This window comes from Ambystoma mexicanum, chromosome 11 (assembly GCF_040938575.1).
Source record: "Ambystoma mexicanum isolate Mex_15411 chromosome 11, UKY_AmexF1_1, whole genome shotgun sequence".
In the NCBI taxonomy this organism is placed as follows: domain Eukaryota; kingdom Metazoa; phylum Chordata; class Amphibia; order Caudata; family Ambystomatidae; genus Ambystoma; species Ambystoma mexicanum.
Window position 1 is genome coordinate 275879870 of NC_090934.1, and position 23487 is coordinate 275903356.

Here is a 23487-nt window from a genome sequence, read left to right on the forward strand (position 1 = left end):
ACTGCCCAGTACCTTAGATGTAGCACACGTGCACCATCTTTCCCTGTCCACCTACCCCTCCATGTTCCCTCATTTCCTTCCCCACCTTACTTTCTAACCTCTCCTGCAAAATATAATAGTAAAAATACAAAAAGAAAAATGTCCTTCTTGAACCACTTTTCACAGTTAAAAAATAGAACTAAAAAAATAATCTTATAAACTCCATCTACTAAAATACATAGACTCATTAATATTTTCTAACATTCCCATTAGCATTTTGTGTTATGCTTATGGGAATAATGTGGCGGGTACAATCCAGAAGCAGAAAATCATCAGCGTACGCTATCCATTCTAATCTCAAATAACCCAATTTCGGAGGAATCACACCCGCTCATTCTAGGGATTTACCTGCCCCGGAGACATATAAATTGAATAGCGTAGGTCCTAATATACAACCCTGGCAGAGCCCGTTTTCAGTTGCAATACCTCTATACATTAAACCATCAGAATCCAGGTGTACCCTCATCTTGGTATTCGTATGTAGATGGATAATTATATTTAGTAATACCTTACGTAGGCCCAATACCTAAAGTGTTTGCCACAAGATTGACCTACTAACCATATCAAAGGCCATAGAGTGGTCCAATTGATGCAACATACACAGGTAAGGCGCTCTTAGTCCAAACTCTCCTCCTAGGGTAGTTGATATAAGACCCCCATAGTCAGTACCTATATGTTTCCTGAAACCGATTTGTCTCTGGTCAAGAATATTGTTGTCATCTATCCATGCATGTAAGTGTTCCAGGACTATGGATGCAAAGATCTTCGAATCGGCATCCATCAAAGCAATTGGCCTATAATTCATAGGGCAAATACAGTTCCCCTTTTTAAAAATAAACGTACGACGTCTGCCAGGACAAAGGAGTTTTGCATCTCTCAATTGAATTAGTAAAGTAGATGTTCAATATTCTAGACCACATAAAAACATACTGCTTCAACATATGTTAGATTATTAGGTCCTGGAGTTTTCGAGGCCTTGGATTTGGTAATGTGTCTAGCAATATTCTGAATAGAGACATTGAGAGGCAATTTGTGCAAACTATCCATGTGAAGTATACAATGTGAATCCAATGCTTTGTATGCAAGATTTGAAAATGTACAACCCAGTTATGTTCAGGTATTGTATTTATCACTAACTGAACCTGGGTCGCCTCAGTACTATTGATTAACAACCAGAAATTGTGAAAGAAGTGTGCTTGTGTTTCTGCTGTGGAAATCCAGAAAATATGTTTGAATTACTGATACTGGTCATCTTTGTGTCCATATACCCTGGAAAATTGTCTATGGAATTGTTTATGATTTTTTCTTCCAGTGTTTTAGAATTGTAATCATGCAGCATAATTCCAATTAATGTGTGTGTCCTAGTAGACATCCATTTTACTCTGATGTTGATTTTCATGTTGTTCCTAAAAGTCACCGGATGTTCTACTCTACAGGGCCATTTCAAAGTCATGGTGATCATCAAATGATCACTAAGGACAGACAGATGTATCTCATACTATGTAATGCGTTTGGCCAGATGTAGACATATAAAAATATAATCTATGACAGAAGAGATCCTCTAGCATGCCAAGTAGGAGCGCTATTCGACACCAGCTCCAGTACCCAACTGTTGGTAAAGGTCAACCAAAACCACATTTTCTCCCTCGCAGTGAAATAAATTTTCCTAGTAAAGCCAAAGACTCTTCAGTAATGTTAGGTTCCTGATCACAATTATCATTAAGGTCAGCAGCTAATATTATTAGACCACCCTTCTTTGTGTAAAGACAGTATCCAGTATTTCACTTAGTTTGTCCAGAGCCTTCTCCAATTCATTAACTTCTAATTCAAGAACATTCCAGTATATATTAATTACCATAAAATCCAGGCAATTCAACAAAGTAAGTAACAATCAAAAAAGCGTTAAGAATTGACCATTCAGACACTTTGGGCCTCATTACACGGAAGGCGATAATGGTTAACGGCCACCGTTAATGGTAACGGTGGCCATTAACCATTACCGCCTTACTACGAGGTCCCTTAGCGGGTTGGTGTTTTAACGCCTGCTTTTTGCAGGCGTTAAAAACCAACCCGCTAAGGGACCTCGGAGCTAATTACGGCACCGCAAAATTGCGGTGCCGTAATTAGCGCCTTCCCCATTCCCATAGAGCCCTATGGGGCAGAAATGGGAATGGGGAAGGGCAATGGCGGAAGGGGGATTTACCGCCCCACCAACCTTGGAATGGGGCGGTAAATCCCCTTTCTGCCAAGGCGGTGCCGGTATTTTACGTGTAATAACGTGTAATGAGGCCCTTTATGTAGGTTAGATCCCTGCCTATTGGCAATTAATAGATCCCCTTTGGAATGGCCCTTTGGACCACCCCTTTCCTGCAGCCAAGAAACATCATACCCAACCCAAAGAAGGTGGACCCTCACCCAGGTCTCCTGCAGTAATATCAGATCAAACTCCTATATCAGCCTCTCATTAGTTGTCAAGTGCGAATTGCCTCTTGAATTCCAAGAGACAACTCATAGATCACATGTTAAGCTAAAGTGGTTGACTTAAAGTTTTCAGTTGTGAAATAGAGTCACAAAGCTTGAGTGCCAACCATTTCTACTCTTGACTGTCAGTTGTTTTGTGTTCCTGACTATCAGGTTGATCAACATCACACTCTTTACCAATCCCACCTTCAAGGGAGGGATGAAATTGAGACCTTATGGTTTCAGGATTAATAAAGAGTCCCCAAAATTGGTTATGTCAATACCACGTTTCTGCAGACTTCTCCCCTCCTTTAATAATAGGGAACGTACCAAAGTTGATGAAATAATTAATCTAACATAGTCATACCTTTGAGGGTGAATGAAATTGAACAGCTTGATATCTGCAGAAGAGATTAACCTTAACTCAGATATTTCAGAGAATAAGGAAAAATGCTAACTCTGTTTAATGATGAAGGTCCTCCCTCCTTGAACTAATAATTCAAGACTATACTTTGTTCATCAGGAAACATGGGATCTCTAAGACGTAAGTTTAGACTTGGGATGACACTTCTATCAAGCATTCTCTCACTAGCCCCGAGTCTTTCGATATGTTTGCTCACAGTATCTGGGTTGTATAATGAGGAAGTATCCCTTAAATTATCTGAGACTTTAGTATTACTATAATTATGTCTAGGTAAAGTATCCTTCAATCCTAATTTTACACCAGTAATATGAGGGTCATAAGGCTCAGTCGCCGGCACTGGTCGAGCTGCTGCTCTAGAGTGTCTCTCTTGGTGCATGAAAAATATCGAACATCTGGCACACTGATTATTCATTCCTGGGTGTGTCTAGCTGAGCCTCCCTCTTAGGCGGAATGTCGGCATTTGCAGGCAAAGTGTGTATCTCAGTCCTAAGTAAATATGTTTACCCTCCACTGGATATTTTTTAGTATCAAGAGCACTTTCCAAATTAGGCGGTGGAACATTATGAGGAGCTTGGATGCCTTCCAAATTAACTGGATACATTGACCTTAAAGGGGTTGTGCCTTCTTTATGGGTCATGATAAATCGCACTGTGGGTGCTTTATTTCTAAAAATGTCAAAAAGGTTGTTCACTCCAGATTTCGTAGATTTCAAATTAATATCCGGCCTCCCAGAATCAGTATTGTTTGTCAAGGCATCTGAGAGGGGAATAGAACCTTCAATGTATTGACACTGAGTAGATCTATTTGAACAGGTGTTTATAACCTCAGATGATATAACATTTGCGCTTATGGGTTTTACTTCCCTAGACCCCTCAGAGTCTGAAATTGGAAGCACATATTCCACTGCCTCAGTCACCTCCAGAAAGTCACAAATCCCATTGGTTCGAAAGAACTTGCGTGATGTCTTGTTAATTGCACTTTGAGCCAGTGCTAATTTGCGTTTGGTTTTTCTCACGATTTTTAAGGTAAATTTAGTTAAATCAACAGGCACAAAAGGAGGATCTTCTCAGTTGAGTATCCCCGATGATTCAACTGTACATGGGTATTCAGCATTTTTAATCTGATTTGTCAACAAAGCCCCTTTCTCTTCAGTTTCATTTTGGTTTGTATTCGTCATGGCACATTCATCAGTGTTAGCCTAACCAATTAAGCATTGTGCAATGCTGCTGAACTGAATGAAATGAAAGTAAGCCCTGTGCTTACTTTCATTTCATTCAGTTCAGCAGCATTGCACAGAGTTCCGCAATTGCGAAGCAGTGAGAGAGTGCATCTGGCACTGGCCACGATATGCTTAATTGGTTAGGCTAGCTCTTGAAACCTTCAGCCTCAGATGAAGAGTCGGTGATGACTCAAAACACGTGTCAGGCTACTTCGTTATTAAACTCATTGGACTCATGAGAAATCCCTCCTTCTTTGAATTACTTGGAACACCTGCAGTGAGACTGAGAACTGTCTGTGTTCATATTTGAGCGCAGTCCAGCAGAGACAAAGGCATTGCTGTGGCCCATGAAATGCTGGTCCTGTGCGTAGGTAGGTGAGCAGGTCCAAGCATCTTTTTTTAAACAATATTTTTTTTTCGTCATTTTAATAAATATAACAGTGCAAAAGGCGCAGAATATCAGGAACAAAGTATGCACACTCTTTATGTGATTAGAACCCAACTGGTGGTTAACAAACACTTTATTTTCAATCACCCCAGCAATTTTCAATGAAATTCAGGAAAGGAAACAAATACAATAAATAAATAAATAAAACACCTCAAGCACAGGCCTATCAGGCATATCAGGCACTCTGGTGGCACTCCGGGTGTGCGTGGCCCTGAGCCTATATAGAGAAAGGCACTACAAATGGGGTATGGCTTTGTAACAAGAAGAATCAGCCTTATTTCTATAAATATTGATAAGTGTGTGTCAGAAACAAGAAGAATATAGAGTATATGGCTTTAATGTCGATAGAGTTATTCTTTACCACATACTTAAAGTCCCAAATAACAGAAGTATCACAAGGGCTCATTGCAGCCGCCGGGAAGAATCATCTGAAAACCAGCAGGCAGCGTGTCCAGGCGTATCAGGCACTCTGGTGGCACAGCGGGTGCGTGCGCACAGGTCTATGTGGCCCTGTGCTTGTATAGAGGAAGGCACCAAAAAAGGGTGTGTGGTTTCATACCAAGAAGAATCAGCCATATATTTAAAGTCCCAAATAACAGAAGTATCACGTGTGTGTTACTGCAGCCGTCCGCAACAATCCTCCGAAAACCTGCAGGCAGCGTGTCCAGGCATATCAGGCACTCTATGTATTTATACACATCATACACAATATGTATTTAGACTGTTTGAATTGTACCTGACTCCAGGATACACTAGTAAACTGCACTCAGAATGTCGAAGATCTCGCTCCACCTTGGTCTGTTTTTAGCAAGGGGTAACTAGATGGCCGGACGGTCCTAGTAGACTGCAACTACACTATTGGGAAACATCTGCTCAATGACTGGCTACTGGCTATTAACTATATTAAGCATTTGGTTTAATTTACCTTATTGTGCCCAGTTAGCGCCCACTGCACGTCAGCATTATTATAATAATATGCATTCCACCTAATGTGTCCCACTATATCCAGTTGCTGCATCACTGCATTTTACCAAATGCGTAACTTCGAATCTAGCTGCTACCCATTATACTTTACCCAGCTGTGCTATTTGAAATTTAGGAGTCACCCCATTGCATTTTAGCTAATTTGTGTATTTTCGAATTTAGGTGCTACCCATTATACCTTACCTAACTGTGTTATTTCTAACTTAGGAGTCACCCCATTGCATTTTAGCCAATTTGTGTACTTTCGAATCTAGGTGCTACCCATTATACCCTACCTAGCTGTGTTATTTCTAACCTAGGAGTCACCCCATTGCATTCTAACCAATTTGTGTAATTTCGAATCTAGGTGCTACCCATTATACTCTGTAATTTGAATGTATGTGTTACTCTTTTGCACCTCAGTTTAAGTTGTCTAAACCTGGAGGTTATAATGCTGTTCATCTCTTATGGCTTACTAATATTGAGACTCGATTGTTACCTGGCTGCTTGTTTGAATGTGGCTAGTGCCTCCCTGCCTATTACTTCACCCTTGCAACGCCCTTAATCGGCACTTATTTAAAGCTCTTTAACCAGTAACACTCTCACCATACGTCGCAGCATGTGCCACACTCCACTCCTGAAGTTGTACTCTGTCTAGAGAGTTCCTAAATCTGTATTGGCCCTAACCCTAGCACACCTCCCAGCGCCAGGCCTACTTCCCATTTACCTAGCATGTGTCCCTCGAGCACCAGATTGCTTGCCTGCGTCGTGCTCCTCCTAAAGACTGTAGTACAGCTTAGGATGGCTTCACACTCACCAATCATGACGTACCCGACTATGCTCAATACTAAGTCTTCCAGCAATTCACACCTAAATATACATGACACACAGCCATTGCTACCCACTAGCTTCCTTCGCTCCACTACTGATAGACACTTAGGACTTAGAGCCAGATTAGCTAGAATTTATGAGCCCCTTACCCGCTCATTGCCTACCACACAGAAACCAAAATCTTTGCTGGTCCAACCTAGCTTAACTACCAGAAAACCCAATTTACCCCAACAGAACTCCAACCATACACCTTTACTTAGTCCCTCTAATCAGGGCACTCCTGAACTAACACAGAACCACCTCCAGACTACTAGTACTAAAACCACAGCCAGCCCCAAAATTAAGGGAGCCTTGATCAACGCCAGATCGTTGGTAGTTCATGCAACAGAAATTGCTGATTTGATTCTCAAAGAAGAACTCAATTTCCTTGCTATCACTGAGACCTGGTTGCACCCATCAGCAGGTCCTATGCTTATGCATGCAGTCCCAGATAATTATTCCATCCTGAGACAAGATCGACCCAAATTCAGAGGATGTGGTGTCGCTATCATCCACAAATGTAGTCTCACCATGAGATTAGCAACAACGATCAACGTCCTCTCCTGTGAAATACTCTCAGTTAAAGTCCCTCTCACCCATGCCCAAATTCTCAATATCCATCTGATCTACCGCCCACCAGGCCCAATAGGCACTTTTGACGAGGATATCAACACCATTTTATCCAGCAACCTTAAAAACTCCACCCAAATACTCACCTTGGGGGACTTAAACATGGGCTACAATGACCCTGAAGACCAAATCGCCAGCACTATAGTCAATACCCTCTCCGAATTAGGTTTTGCACAAAGAAGCATGGTACCCACACATGTCAAAGGCAGAATACTTGACTGGGTGGCCGATTACAACTGTCTAGCGAACATCACCAACATCTCACCATTAGCCTGGACTGACCACCATCTGGTATCTTTCATGCTCTCCACCATCTGACCCCCACCCCCGCCAACTATTAGGGCCCCCCCATACTCACGAGAAACAAGAAGTGCATTACAGTCGAGAGACTCATCCCGAACCTACTCCCCACACTCAACACACTCCCTGAAAACTTGGACCCAGAGACTTTGGTCGAAGCATATAATAAAATCATGGCCACCTCACTGGACCTTGTTGCCCCCCTCAAACTCAGACCAAGCAAACCCAAAACGCAACTAAACAAATGCTACACACCATTCCTCAAAAACTTAAGGCAGCAAAAAAGAAACTGCAAGGCCACCTGGAAAAAATTCCCTTCATCAGCTAACAAACTCAAACTTTCTAAACTAGCCACCCTCTACAAAAAAGAAATCTACCTGGCTAAACGTACCTCCTTTGACTCCCGAATATTCCAAGCAAAATCAAACATGAAGGAACTATTCACCATCCTTAAAGAAGTGGAAACCCCTATAGCACCACCAGATACCTGCACCAAAGACAAGAATTGGTGCTCGGAAATCCAAAATGCCCTAGCCAACACGATTGCTGCCTTACAGAACAAAATCTCATGCAAAAAAGCCTTCTTAAACAACCCTCTCCCTACTAAACTACCGGAGAAGCCTGCTCTAAAAGAAATCACTCGCTTCAATTTCTCCAAAGTCACCACACTTGAAGTGGAAAAAATCATCTTGTCTCTGAAACCCTCTAACTGTCAGGGAGATCTGTGCCCGGCACAGCTTATCAAAGATGCTGCCCGCGACCTCTCCCCTTTCATTACAAAACTAATTAATGCCTCCTTTTACACTGGTTCTATCCCCACTAATCTAAAACAATCTTGGGTACTCCCACTTCTAAAAAAACCTACACTTGACCCATCCATGCCTACAAACTACAGACCCATAATGACCGTACCATTCCTTCTAAAAATCTTGGACAAGGTCGCCTAAGTACAAATACAGAAGTACTTAGAGGAACATCACCTTTTAGGAGCTAGACAATCAGGCTTCCGTCCTCAACACGGGACGGAAACTGCTCTCATCGACTTAAAAGCACAGATCGATAAGCTCATAGATAATGGCCAAGCCGCCTTACTCCTCCTCCCTGACCACTCTGCTGCTTTCGACCTGGTCGATCACTCGGTCCTATGCTCACACCTCCATACATCAGCCCACTTCTCTGCTGAGGCCATCACTTGGATTAGTTCATTTCTCAATGGCAGAAACATGAGGGTCTTCTCACCTACAGCGGCAGCAGACCCCATACCTATCGCCTGTGGCGTGCCACACGGCTCTTGTGTCTCCCCCATATTGTACACTATATTTACTAAGCCCCTTTTCGATGATATGGATCATCTCGGTATCACCTACACCAACTACGCAGATAATACCCAGATCCTCTTTCCGACTTTCTGGAGAACATGGAAAGGATTTGACCTCGGTAAATAGAGTGTACATCATCATCCAGGCATGGATGGCCACACACGGACTATTCCTGAATGATGATAAAACTGAACTCATCATCCTAGGCACTATCAACAGTTTAAAGAAACTAGCCCTGCTTACTGCTCCTTCATGATTGATGGCAACAACATTAAAGTAGGACAAGAGGTCGAAACTCTTGGCTTTTACCTGGCTCCAATTTCTCCTTCAACAAACAGGTGAGCTCCCTAGCATCCTCCACGGCATACACGTGCAAATTGATCCGTGCAGCCAAACCATTCCTGTCCGACACTAGCTGCATTACCCTTGCTAGAGCCCTCATACTGTCCCACCTAGACTATTATAATGCCCTCTATCTGGGAGCTTCTAAAGCCACCACTAGCAAACTACAAACTCTTCAGAATAACGCTCTTAAAGCAGCTCTGGGAATCTCCATAAGAGAGCATATCACAGGCTACAGCCAACAGAACAACTGGCTCTCCATCAAAGACAAAATCCTCCTAAAATCGGCGTCACTCACTCACAAATCCCTTAATAACGTTGCCCCGACCTATTTGATTGACAGATTTCATAGACAGTCCTCCCTTAGACCCACAAGAACAGCCTACAAAGATTGCCTCTCTGTCCCTAACTTCAAACGCTCTACTATTGTTGGTAACAGCTTCCCCGTAAAAGCAGCTAAATTATGGAACTCCTTGTCCCCAACTCTCAGAACAGACTTGCCCTACCAAAATTTCCAATCCAAGGTAGTTCTATGGCTGAAAACATAGGCCCTTAAATACACCTAGGTGCCAAGCCTGTCCCACTCGTGCCACCACACACACACTGTAACTACGTGTGCCTACTTGTTTATATGTATATAATCTTGTGTATCATCTTTATGTTTATGTATGTATTATGATTGTTGTAACTAAGCTTTGCATATTCATGTAAAGGTTGCGCCCTGATACCTGAGTGTATGCTCGTGCATTACAAATAATAAAACAACCAAACAAACTCTCATCTTCACAGTTCTCTCATTGTGGACTGTTGTTTTTAAATGTTTAAAAAAAACATACAGCCTAGCACTGTGTTTCTTGCTACCATACCCTATGGGTATAGGTCAAAAACGAACAGTACAGGCAAGGCATCATTATATATATATATTACTCAGCCACGTTAGTGGCTGTGTAGTTATGGTTAAGTTGGTGTTGCCATAGGAAGAGCCCTTTTTGGGTGGCTTATAACTTCGCTCTCCCTGGACGAATCCTCGCCAAACTTTGCAAAAAAGGTATATGGGTCACTCTGAATGTATTTGCAAAGTTACAAGGGGGGTCCCAAAACTGGATGGATTTTCACCAAATTTGGACCAGGAGCAGTGGCTTGGTCCCAAAAGCGTGCCTTTGCAAATTTGGTGAAAATCCGTCCAGTAGTTTTAAAAAAAATGAAATTAGTGATATCTATGTTCGGTCCGCGGACACACTTGCCTGTTCGCTCCGCGGACAGTGTCCTGATTGGCCAACCGGCTTGCGTCATGTCTGCGGACAGGCAACGTGTTCACTGATTGGACGGTGAAAAGTGTGAAGCGCGTCAGATTTTTGGGAACGCCCACCATCTTGGATTCGCAGACGTCCGCGGACAGCACGGTGAAACTTAGTGGAAAAATACTATTTAGTAGAGTGTGTTGGTGTGTAAAACTGTTTGGGGAGGGTGGGGGTGTAAGAGATGGGTTAAATGTTGTATTTATTTAGGTGGTAGACCCCACTGTTGTGTTTGCTTTGTCCGCGGACAATGCGGATGTCCTGAAATGTTCTAAATAATTGAAATGGGGGTGTCCTGAGGACACTACGCCTGTATTTATGGTTCGTAGGCAAGCTGAAAGTGTTCTAAGAACACACGCGGTGTCCTGAAATGTTCGAAAATAAACAAAATGGGTGTGTCCTGAGACGGTAAGCCTGTCCGTTTTGTTTGCAGGCAAGTTGAATCTGTTCTCAGAACACATCATGTGTCCTGGGATGTTCGTCAATAAACGAAATGGGGGTGTCCTGAGGACACTACGCCTGTACGTATGGTTCATAGGCAAGCTGAAACTGTTTTAAGAACACTCGCGGTGTCCTGAAATGTTTGAAAATAAACAAAATGGGTGTGTCCTGAGGAGGGTAAGCCTGTCCGTTTTGTTCGCAGGCAAGGTGAATCTTTTCTAAGAACAGATCATGTGTCCTGGGATATTCATCAATAAACAAAATGGGGGTGTCCTGAGGACGGTGGATGTTCATCAATAAACAAAATGGGGGTGTCCTGAGGGCCGTATGCCTGTCCATACTGTTCGCAAGCAAGTTGAAATGGTTCTAAGAACACATGAAGTGTACTGGTATGTTTGTAAATAAATGAAATGGGGGTGTTCTGAGGACACTACGCCTGTACGTATTGTTCGCAAGCAAGCTGAAAATGTTCTAAGAACACTCGCGGTGTCCAGACATGTTCAAAAATAAACAAAATGGGTGTGTCCTGAGGACACTGTCCGTATTGTTCGCTGGCAAGTTGAAATTGTTCTAATAACACATCATGTGTCCTGGAATGTTCGTAAATAAAGAAAATGGGGGTGTCGTGAGTACGCTATACCTGTCCCTACTGTGTCTTAAGAAAACACGCGGTGTCCTTGAATGTTCGAAATTAAACGAAATGGGGGTGTCCTGAGGATGCTGTCCGTATTGTTCGCTGGCAAGATGAAAGTGTTCTAAGAACACATCATGTGTCCTGGGATGTTCGTAAATAAACAAAATGGGGGTGTCCTGAGGACTCTGTGCCTGTCCCTACTGTTCATAGGCAAGTTGAAACTGTTCTAAGAACACTCATCATGTTCGCGGACATTAAAAGTGCCAATATGGCATAGTTAAAATGTTTGACTCTATGGGTATGATATGCTGCGGTGGTTGGGGACAGGGCATAGAGTCTTGAAGCATGGCCATATGGCCTTGCACCCAAGACTCTATGCCCTGGCCCCACCCACCGCAGCATATCACACCCATAGTGGCTTATAACTTTGGAATCCAAGAACAAATTTATAAGCAACAAAGTTATAAGCCACTATGGGTGTGATATGCTGTGGTGGTTGTGGGCAGGGCCTATAGTCTTGGGTGCATGGACAAGACCAAATTTATAAGCCCCAAAGTTATAAGTCACTATGGGTGTGATTTGCTGTGATGGTTGTACTTATTATAATATACTTACTGTTTGGTTTAGTAACTGGAGTACATGTATTTCTTGTTCGTTTCTGTGATAAAAGAAAAGATAATGTTAGTATTGGTACTTTTTTGTAACGACTTATAACATTGAATAATGAACTTTTTTTTTACCCTCATATTTAATAGATTACAAACCAGTGTACTGTGCAATTTGCTCAGTTTCTGTGTTTGTTGTTAAAATCATTGGGTCTGTGGGAGAAAAAAAAATCAATTTTGGATTTATAAAAAAACTTTTTTTTGTTATGCTACAGTCTATTTGTTTGTTTGGTTTCAGTGTCACTTGTTGTTTCTGGCTAATGTTTTACATATTGGCTTATTGCAGATTTTTGGAGCAGTTAGATACCTGTTGACATATTCCAACAGTCTATTTTTTTTTATAATGAAGTGGTATTGATTTATCTGTTTGGATATTGTAAAATGTTGGGGCAGTTAGATACCAGTTGGCGTATTCTAACTGTCTATTTTTTGTTATAATGTAGTGGTATTGATTTATCTGTTTGGATATTGTAAAATCTTGGGGTAGTTAGATACTAGTTGGCGTATTCTAAATGTTTATTGTTTGATATAATTTATTGGTATTCATTTATCTGTTTAGTTGTTGTAGAATCTTGGGGCAGTTATATAGCTGTTGGCATATTGTAACAGTTTATCGTTTTTTAATAGAAGTTTAGTTAATGTTTAAGTAATGTTTAGTTAATACATTTTGGTTTTAAGAAGATTAAATAAGCGTTTGTAAGATTTGCAGATAATCTCTGCTATAGAGTAATGGTACTATCATTACATTCAAACCATCCACATTTTTTTTTATACATGCAGTATAGTGACCTGCATTGGTTGTGGCTCCTGCGTGGTAGATTATACCTATTGTTGTCAAGGTATTTTTACCATGTGATACTTGACCATGTGTGAATCCAGTCAGCTTGCAGTTGTTTTTGGTACCATCTGCATTGTAACGTAGAAGCATTAGTATTACGTATTTACTATGTGTTTGTATTAGTAAGGTGGAGCGATTATCCGAATTGCAGGTAGTACATAATCTACCATGGTTTTCATTTTGTACAAGTTGCTGACATGGAACAGATTCACAACTAGGTATTGATACATACACAAAGTGCTCATTGGGGATTTATTCTTGTGTCACATTGTTGCAGAGAGTGCATGTATGTTTCCACATGTATGAAATCTGGAAGATTTCATTTATAGGTATGTTTTTGTTTTCCAGTAATTGTAGTAAGTACATTAGAAATTCTTGTGGATCTTCCTGTGAGTTTATAGTGAATTTCACCATTCCAGCAGAGTAGTCCAATTGTTGTCTTATTCCATAAACACTATACGTGTTGTTAGGATCGTTTGTTGCATTTCTATGAAGTACTAACATTTGCAAACACAATTGGTCTTTACTGTGTAAGTAAATGTTGTCAACAATTGGTGGTAATTGAAATAGAATATTCATTGCTACATTTGTGTAGCAACTTATACCAATTACATTTGAAAGTTTAAATGGACCAGGTAGTTCTGTATCTGAGTGCTTTTTCTTTTTAGTTTGTCTTTCTTTTTTGAAGAAGTACCTGGTTTACTTTCCCTAATAGTTTCTTTTTTGTTTGTGGTACTTGATGAAGTATTAGTTGTTTTTATTCTCTTCGGAGGATTTGCAGTTACATCCTGTTGCATTTCTGTTTGATTTAGTTTTCTTTTAGAACATTTTACTTTTTGTGGAACAGGATATGTTTTTAGATGGGGGGTGTATAGTGAACAAAGTCTACTGTATTCTAAAATGCAAGGAATATCAGCGTTTACTTTACTTGCATCAAAGTTGATTAGAAATAGACCGTCAAGTGTACGTAAGCGTGATAGTGCTACGTAGCTCATGCCTTCTTTAAAGACTGTGTTTCCAATGTCTATCAATGCTTTGTCTGAGGTAAGACCTTGTGATTTATGAATGGTGACTGCGTATTCAAGAGTTTGAGAAAATTGTTCTCTGCGTACATACATGTCTTTGAAGAGAAGGAATCGAGCTGTTGAGCATCCTATCCTTTTCCCTTCTGAAAGTTTGTCAAAGAGATTATTGACAAACTGAATGTTGTTGTCACATGGGTATGTTTGAAAGCCAACAACTGTACCCAGTGCTCCATTAACAAGTCCTTGGTCCATTTTAAGGTTACGTTTAAGCATTACTCTGCAATTTAAGGATAATTTTAATATGTTTACCAATCCAGCTGTGTTGGAGATTGAATTTTCTAAACTATTTAGTCTCGTTGTGGCTTTTTCACACATGGGTAGTGTCATACCATGTATGTCTAGTTTGTCTGTGTTGATAATTTCAATTATTGGTTGCATTTCTTTTTTTTAACATTGTTTAATTTAATTTGAAACAGCTTGCAAGAGTTGGCATTAAGGCCATACAATTGAAATTTTTGTGGGTTAATTGTTCCATAACATCTGTAGCACATGCATTATTGCCATAAAGTGTATGAATGTGCCGGGTTTTCAATATTGCTTGTGCTTCTTGAGATAATATACCAACTCTAATACTTTTTAAGATGTTGGCATAAGTGAGATCTGCAGATTGCCGCATGTTTCTGTTAATTCTCTGTATTGGAAATGTTGCCAAAGGTTGACATTTCCAATGCTGCCAACAGTTTTAAGGCAGATTTTGTGTCCTAAGGTTTTAAAAATAGGCTCACCTTTCACTGGTGTCAATTGAAGAAGATCTCTGAAAACAATAATGTGTTTTCCTCCAAAGAGCTCTTCGTAGTTTGTTTTGAATACTTCTTGTAATCTGAGGTGAATCAAAGCCAACATTAGGTTGGAGACCATGCTCACTTCATCTATTAGTAGCATTTTCATTTGTTTTAATACTCTGCATAGTTCCATTGCAGCTTCTGTAGAAAGTTTGTAATAGTCCCATTTTTTGGAGTTCTACTGGCAGGAGTAGTAATCGGTGTAAAGTGACACCGCCGATGTTGTTGGCAGCTAAACCTGTGGGCGCAGTGACAACAGCTGACAGTTTGTTGTTCGTCAATTGTTGAAGGAATTTACTGATAATTTTGATTAAGAATGTTTTGCCAGAACCAGCTTCACCACTGACGTAAACTAGTATAGGTTTGTAATTTTGGCAGGTGCATTCTTTGTTTTCATGTTGTACACCATGTGCAATTTCTTTTGTTACTTCTTCAGAAATGCTACGTTGCTCATTGTTTAGTTTTGATTGTAATATAGTTAAGTCTTCTTTATCTTCATACTGACACATGGTGTTTTCTACTTCCGTCATACTAATTTTGCCTCATTTGTTATTAGTGGCTCTCCCAGTGGTTCTTGGCTTCCTGTTACAGAAGGTTGACTACTGTCAGGTGTGTCCTTATCTTGTTGGGCCTGGAGTTCTTCTTCATGTTGCTGTTCATTGTGCAACATTGTTTTGTACTGTGTAAAGTTTACATCGGTTATAGTGCTTTCATTTGCTTTGAAAGAGTCTTCATAGGAGTCGTAGTTATCTAGTATTTCTTCTTCTTTTCTCCATGGTTTAAAGAGTTGCAGCAGGGACATGCAATATAGTTCTTTATGTTGAGGAGTCTTTAATGACAATTTGATATGATTAATTAAATTTGGTTTGGTGAGTTTTACTAAGCTGCCTTCACAATTTGACACTATGTATTTACCTTTTCTTTCATCAGGTTTTATATTATTTTTGTATGTGAAGTTTTGGGCTATGTGGTATAGACACATGGTTTCCAAAGTGGTACTTCTGTTTGGTTAGTATGTGTCCAGTAAATTGTTTTTTAAAATGTCTTGGCTGTTGGGATCATGTTTGGCTATTGTTTCTATATCTTCGTATGATTTTAGAACTTTATTTCTAGGTTTAGCAGGACCAAGACTTAGCCATACTATATTTTCAGATTTTCCATACAAAGCAGTACCAGTTAAACGAACTGCTGCTTCATAGGTGCCACATTCTCTATGGGAGAGCATTTTTATGTCCAAGCTGTATATTTTCTGAGACAGTGTTTTTTCTGATGACAGGTCATTCCAGAGGTCTTGGAGCTCTGTTTTTCAGATTTGGTTAAGTATGCGGTAACATATTGTGCAACTGCAATGGAATTGTCTGCAATGTACTGCACATCTATGTTTGCATTCCATAAGTGGGCAATGATTGCATTGTAATCATTGATACATTTTTCTTCTTCTGTTCTTTTTATGTAATATGTATTTTTAGGTGATTTACCTTTAACACTATGACTAACTGAAGACATGAAGTTGTTCACTTGACCTTTTTTTGTAACCGGTCTAGGGAAACCAAAGCGGCATTTGGTGTAGTATTTCCCTTTGTTTTGTATTAGCGACAACAATATTTGCCACATTTGTGTCTTTGAAATTGTAAAATTTGTGCATGAAGATCACTATTTGTTGCTTCTGATGGAATTTCACAAGTGACATATTTTTCAATAAACTGTAACACAGTGGCATCATTGTCTTGACCAAATTTAGGAGCATTTTTAATCCATAAAAGCATGTGGATATGTGGTGCTCCTCTGGCTTGGTATTCCTTTCTCCAAAAGAAGTGTTGCACTTCTCCGAGGGGAGGAACAGTTTTATTACAAATAATGTGTAGCATAGCAATGAGGCAATGGTGAAAATATCTTGAAACATTAACAGGATCTAGAGAACAAAGTTCTCCAGGTGTTAGTATATCTATGTTTGTTTTGTTTTTGCTTGATATGCGTAGGAATTCATGTAAATCTTCCCATGCATATTCTGCACAACTTAATGTAACAAACCAAGTGGGTGGGCCAAGGTTTCTTATCATACAACATACATCTCCATGACGTTGAAACCAGTACTCTTTAGTACCACGCATGTTTGCTAATAGATTTGTAATATTTGATTGTAAAACCTCATTTTTTGTTGCACTTTTTGTAATAATTGTGTAGCTGACATATTTTGAAAGTGGGATCCTGATTTTAATGTGTGTACAACTCCGTAACATAAAGTTGCTAGTTCACTTCAAAGAGTAGGTGGAATATGTATTCCACATTTTTTTTAAATCTGGGATCTTCAGAATACATCTGTAACGAGCGGTATTCTGATGATGTTATTTGAATAGATCTATCATCGTACCTTCCTCCTTTGCCAGTAGGAAAGAGTAGAGGAAAAGCGCGTGCTTCTATACTTTTTTCCCATACGCTGATTCGTGATCCTTTTGTTTGTCGCATTTGGTATGTTTCTAGTGCATCTTCTACGGTGTCATTAGAGTGCAATGGATGAATTGTATAATGGTCTAAAGTATTGGATACTGTAGCAGGATCTAGGAGCTCAAATTGACCAGCTTCTTGTGACTCTTGAATTATTTCAGTGGTATCCTTCAAGTTTTCTTCAATATTAATTTCTTTGTAGTATTCATTATTCTCTTTGAGATATTGCAGGGCTTCTCTAACTTTATGTAAATCTACCAGTTGTTGCCAATTATTTTTTGACTTTTGTAGGTACACCATTTACTAAGATAATTAAAGATTGCTCCATTGGACGTTGCACTCCTAGATTGTGTACATTTTGTTATAGATCTCATGGTAAATACACTACTTTTCCACAAATACCTTTCACTAAATCAGAGGGAGGTAATTTTGCTGTTTTTGGTTGAAAGCGTATTATTGCTTGAAAGGAGTGCACTGTTTGAAATATGATGCTCTCATATAAATTGAGTTGTAGGGATTTTGGAGGTGGGAATAATTCCAAATTATTTGTGATAGCACGTGAAGGTGTTTGGTTGTTGTCAAGTTTTGTAGTGCAGTAACTGCAAAGTATTAAGGGGTCAGTTATTTCGTATTTGTTTTCTGCTATAAGGTAGAGAGCTAATTCAAACCATTTAGAATCTTCGTTTACTTCTATTTTGTATGTTAGGTCTACAGTGTTTGTGTTACTTTTATAAAAAGTTCTGCAGCAACATACACACACATGATTTGGTACTTCAGCAGATGTACTATTAAATTTCAGTATTTCTTTTTTGTATGTGTGTAGTAGAAGTTTGCCATGCATATAATTGTTGCTAATTTGTTTTAAAGCTATTTCATTCTGTAAGTGGCTTTCACGTCCAAAATATTTTTTCTGGATATAGTTGATTTCTTCAAGTAGGTCTTTTGCTGTACCATGTAGAAGAATGTTATTTAAATTGGCTAGTGCTAAAGCAGGACTTTTAGCATAGTACAGTTTATAGACTAGATTTCTTATAGTTGAATGATGTGTTGATATCATTTTGATATAATGGAGGGTGGTCTTGCAAGTAGGTCCTGAAATGCAGGCCAATTAATGTCCTTGTAGTCCTGTGTACTTGCGCACTGGACAGGTATCCATATTTTGCAGTAGTTTATTTTGATTTTGTCTTTGCCTTTCACATACTGATTGAGGAATTTTCGAAAAGACTTGAAAGATATTTTGGGAATGTTACACATTGACGTGCATGGCCATTTTTGTTACACATTGACGTGCATGGCCATTTGTATACTAGATTTTCTGGGGATATTTTTGTAAGCAGTATTTCTTTTTCATAACCTCATCCACTGCTATGTATGGCAATTGTATTTGTTTGCTTTTGTTTTTATGCTTTTTCATTAAAATATGGTTCTGTGCTTGTAGTGTGACTCCACTAACCTCCACATTTAGTCATTCGTTTTCTTAGTGGTTTCATTTTTTTAACACTAAAATAAATAACTTTCTTTTTAGAAGGATTGCACTGTCTATCAAAGCTTCTAAGATTAATTTCCTACTGAAGGTTTTAAGGGTTGTGCATGATTTCCCTCCTGTTTTTATAAGATTTGGAAGGACTCGGTTGCAGAACATTTTTGCTAAAATACTTTTTTTGGTATGCTTACTTAGCACTATATCAAGATTTATAGGAGCAGTTTTATCAGTAGTGGTAGCTGAATTCTTGTTAATTGTTTTCTGTTTCGTTTTACATTTTGATAGAGGAGGCAACGTTTCTGTATTTGAAGCTTGTTTTGTTTTGCTAAATGACTGTATTAGCTGTTTTGTTTGAACTTTCTTTTACAAATTCTGCTAGAGATGGATGCTTATTTTGGACACTTCTATATTCATGTGCTCTACTTCTGCGTTGCTTTCTATGGACTTGATTTTTGGTAGGCATTCTTTAGGGTCTGTTGAAAAAAATAAAGAAGGTATGGGTTGGGGTGTTCTTCAATGTATGTGTGCTGTGTGCATGAGTATCTGAGTATGATGATAAAGATGAATGTGAAGGTGCGTCATTGTCCATTGGGCAACTACAACTAGATGGGATGGGTATTCTTGAATTTATGTGCTACTAAACTGGGGTTCAGATGACAGTAGAAAGTAAACTAGTGGTGAGGAGAAGCACAAATAGTAAATCTAATTGTATACAATTAAAACAGTTGTTTGTTCTATAATATTAAAATCCTAGGGGCTGAGTTATGTCATTTGTGCACCGAAAAACGGGAATTTGTGTGCCATTCTGCCTGTAAATCTCTGTTTAAGAAATGGGGATTTGTGGACAGAATAGTGCACAATCTCTGTTTTTAGGTGCAGAAATAGGATGAATTAACCCTACAGTGTGTTTGAGTAATAGTACAAATATTATGGTGGTATTTACTTACTTTCTTTGTGGAATGAGCAGGTTTCTTCTTAGTTGTTGTTTGTACTTCAAATTCTGCTGCTGCTTTTCAGGAGAGTGGTCTTCACTGCAATTGTAAAGGAAACACATTAGTAATTTTGTTTGTATATAGCACTGATGTTAATTTAGACATTGATTTTTATGTTTTTGTACAAGTATTGTTGTTTGATATTTTAACATAGTGTGTGCATGCAATTTTGTTTGACTATGTGCAGTCTTTATATTTTACTTTACATATGTTAGTTCAACATGCTTTGCAAATGTGTGTGTAAAAAGAAATTAAATAGCAGATAGATTTGGAAGTGTCAGTTGATTATAGCAGATGGGAAAAATGACAGTAAGTTCATTTTATAGGTTATACAAGCTAAAAGTCAGTTAATCTGTTTCTATGAATGTATAATAATTGTACATGTACTATACAGAAACTATACATACCTGTAGTTTGTGTTCATGCATATGTATATGCATGCAGCTGCAAGTAGAAATCTTGGCGACTTGTACAGTATTTCTTGTAGAAGGTGCTTTCCAATGATATGACACTTGTACTCAGAGTGATTACCAGTACATTTGAAGTGCTGATCTATGATGATGGAGTTAGGTGTAGAGGTCTTGGATGTGATTGGTGGATGGTCGTGTGACTGCTTAGCTCTATCCAATGAGGGAATGGCACAGAGAGTGAAATGGAAATGGTAGAAGGACTGTCCATGTTACGATATGTCCGTGGAAGTGGCGGTAGTCCACGGACATCGCTTGTAACATCCAGGGATTTTGGGGTGGGAAGGCATGCAAATGAGAATGAGCAGAGCAAGGGATTGGTCATTTAAGTTTAGTGGGTGTGTTGTGCCAGGAGAGAGTTTGCCAGATTCTCTTTTTCCTGCGAGAAGAGCAGATAGCTATGGCTGTGTGTTTCAGAAAACAGATTGTTTGGATTTTGGGAGACTCGTGGATACGTTGGTTGAAGGTACATGCAGAAAGCTGTGGAGTAGCTGTAGATCTTGGATTCCCACATGTGGAAGTGCACTGGCATGGGGTACGTGGAATGAAGTGGTTGGACTTGCTACCTCTCTGTGCTACTTTGGAGACAGAGCATCATCTAGACATAATTGTAATTCATTGTGGAGGGAACAGTTTAGGACATGAGTCTGGAATTTCTTTGCAATTTGCAATGAAAGAAGGAGTTGGGAAGGTCATGGACATGTTTCCAAATTCTCAAGTAATTGTTTCTCGAATTGCGCAGAGACAAATGTGGCTGCGTTCTTCTTCATTTGGTCCACAAATGGAGAAAGAAAGGCGCAATGTCAATAAGGCTGTTTGTGCCTTTCTAAGCGATGCTGGCATGTCCTCTTTTCCCAATGAAAATATTATGTTTCGTAGCACATACATTTTTCGGAGAGATGGAGTCCATCTTACTTATGCTGGCAATCAGATTTTTCTGAGAAATGTACAAAATGCATTTTGACTTTTTTTGGAATTACAGCATCCATTTTGTAGTAGGTGTTGACAATTTCAAGTTTTTCAAACACAAACAAACACCACCAAAAGGCTCTTTTCAGAGCCACCACTTCCTCCCAGACAAAACTGCAATGGTTATGATAGGGCAGCACCCCAACATTTTAGATGTTCGCAAACTGTCCGCGGACTTCTAAAAAATAAACAAGGCCCTGCTCCATTCATTTTCCACTTCTATTTTTAAACTGTGAAAGGCGGCTCTGAAAAGAGCCTTTTTTGTTTTTGTTTTTTAATATATTTTTGTTTTTTACACACACGACACACTAGGAGAGGAGGGAAAAGGAGGGTAAGGGGGGGACACCAACCACAGGGATAAGAAAGGGCGGGTGTAGAGAGGAAGATGTAGGGTGGGCCTTACTTAGGTAGTGAGCAGGTCTTCTCGTGCTCTGAGACCAGAGTCTCAAAAGCACTTTGAAGTCTCTCCCCCCGGCAGAGTACTGCGTCACAGTACATACACACAACTCTGACCCTCGAAAGGTAAGGGTCATCAGCATTGCGAATGGCCTGTGAGGCAGCTGGAGGAATACGCTGTCCCACAGGAGTGTTCCTTGTGGTGACATGATCGGAAATGGAGGATGTAGCAGAGGAAGACAACCCACTATGCTCTTCGCAAGTTACAACCTTGCAAATGGCCCCAGTGTGGAACGACCTTAGGTGTCACTTCATAGTAGTCATACCAAAGCTGTACGAACCAAGCCTCCCACAACTGAGCACCATTTTGCACTCTTTTCAGGTGACTTGGTTCGCACGCGCCTTAGGTCCGTTATCATGAATGGTAAATAACTGCCACACCCAAGACTCACGGCGAGTGCTGGTAGTAGGGACTTCCACTACCTCATTCTCGTCATCCTCTTCATCCTCCTCTGCATCCTCACTCCTGTTCCCCTCTTCAGGCCCTTGAGGAGGTGGTGGTGGTGGAGGGGGTGGGGGTAGTGCTGAGGCAGATGTAGCACCAGATGGCAGTAGTGAAGCCATGGATGCCATCAGGTTTCAGAAATAAATCTGGAAAATTGGCAGCAGAAATGCACTGTGTTCTGTAAGATAGCCAGAAACACAATGAGGATGAACACTAAGAACAGGATCAAAAAGTCCCAAAAAGTATGTAGAAAGTCAGGATTACTGTCTGGGACTTGTGCTATGGAGATTTATTATTGAAAAATATTGTGGCTTGCCTGAAAAGGTAGTTTTAAATTGTTCAGGGACAAGAACAGTGTCTGCAGTCAGAACACAAGCTCAGCGTGGGCGCGGTCACATGATAGCTTCACGAACATGTCCGCGAAGGGAACGGGTATCCGCAGGACACCAAATCCACGGGAACTGTTTTGCGCATGCGCGTCAGTGTTCTACGGACACTGTTCGGGTTCAGAAACTAATTAAAAGTGCGACACAAGCAAAACGAACAGTTACAAACAGGCATTTGTTCTTAGAACAGTTTCAATCCGCTTGCAAACAATACGGACAGCGTCCTCAGGACATCCCCATTTTGATTATTTACGAACATTTCAGGATATTGCCTGTGTTCTTAGAACAGTTTCAACTCGCCTGCGAACAATACGGACAGACATAGTGTACTGAGGACACCCCCACTTTGTTTATTTACGAACATCCCAGAACACTTGATGTGTTCTTAGAACAGTTTCAACCTGCCTACGAACAGCACGGACAGGTCTAGCGTCCTCAGGACACCCCCATTTTGTTTATTTACAAACTTTTCAGGACACCGCGTGTGTTAGTTTGATTGCGGACATCCCGGACACCGAATGTGTTCTTAGAACAGTTTGGACTTGTTTGCGAACATTACAGACAGGCAAAATGTTCTTAGAACATCTCCATTTTGGTGAATTGCGGATATCCCGGACATATTGTGAGTTCTTAGAACAGTTTCAACTTGCTAGCAAACAGTACGGACAGGTATAGTGTTCATAGGACACCTCCATTTTTGTATCTTCACAGACATTCCGGAAACCCGTGCTGTCTGCGGACACCTCAACTGCTTTTTTTAAAAAAAAAAACAAGAAACTAATTAGGACACAATATAATAATTTTACTTCATTATATGTGGATGTTAAATTTATGACAGAGAAGGTGAAGCAGAAACTGAGACAAACACAGGAGAATTGGGGGTTTCAAGAGGATTCATATGAGGTGAAGAATGAATGGAAGTCTCATCAAAACTTTTTTGTTCATGGAGAGGGTTTGGGGATAATTGACTGGGATATGGTGAGGAGGGACAGGTACATGTGGGACAATGGTACCCAGTTTTTTGTTTCAAGTGATCCTCCACAAAGTTTTTTAAATTGTTGAAATTTTCCATGAGTAGGTCCATTTT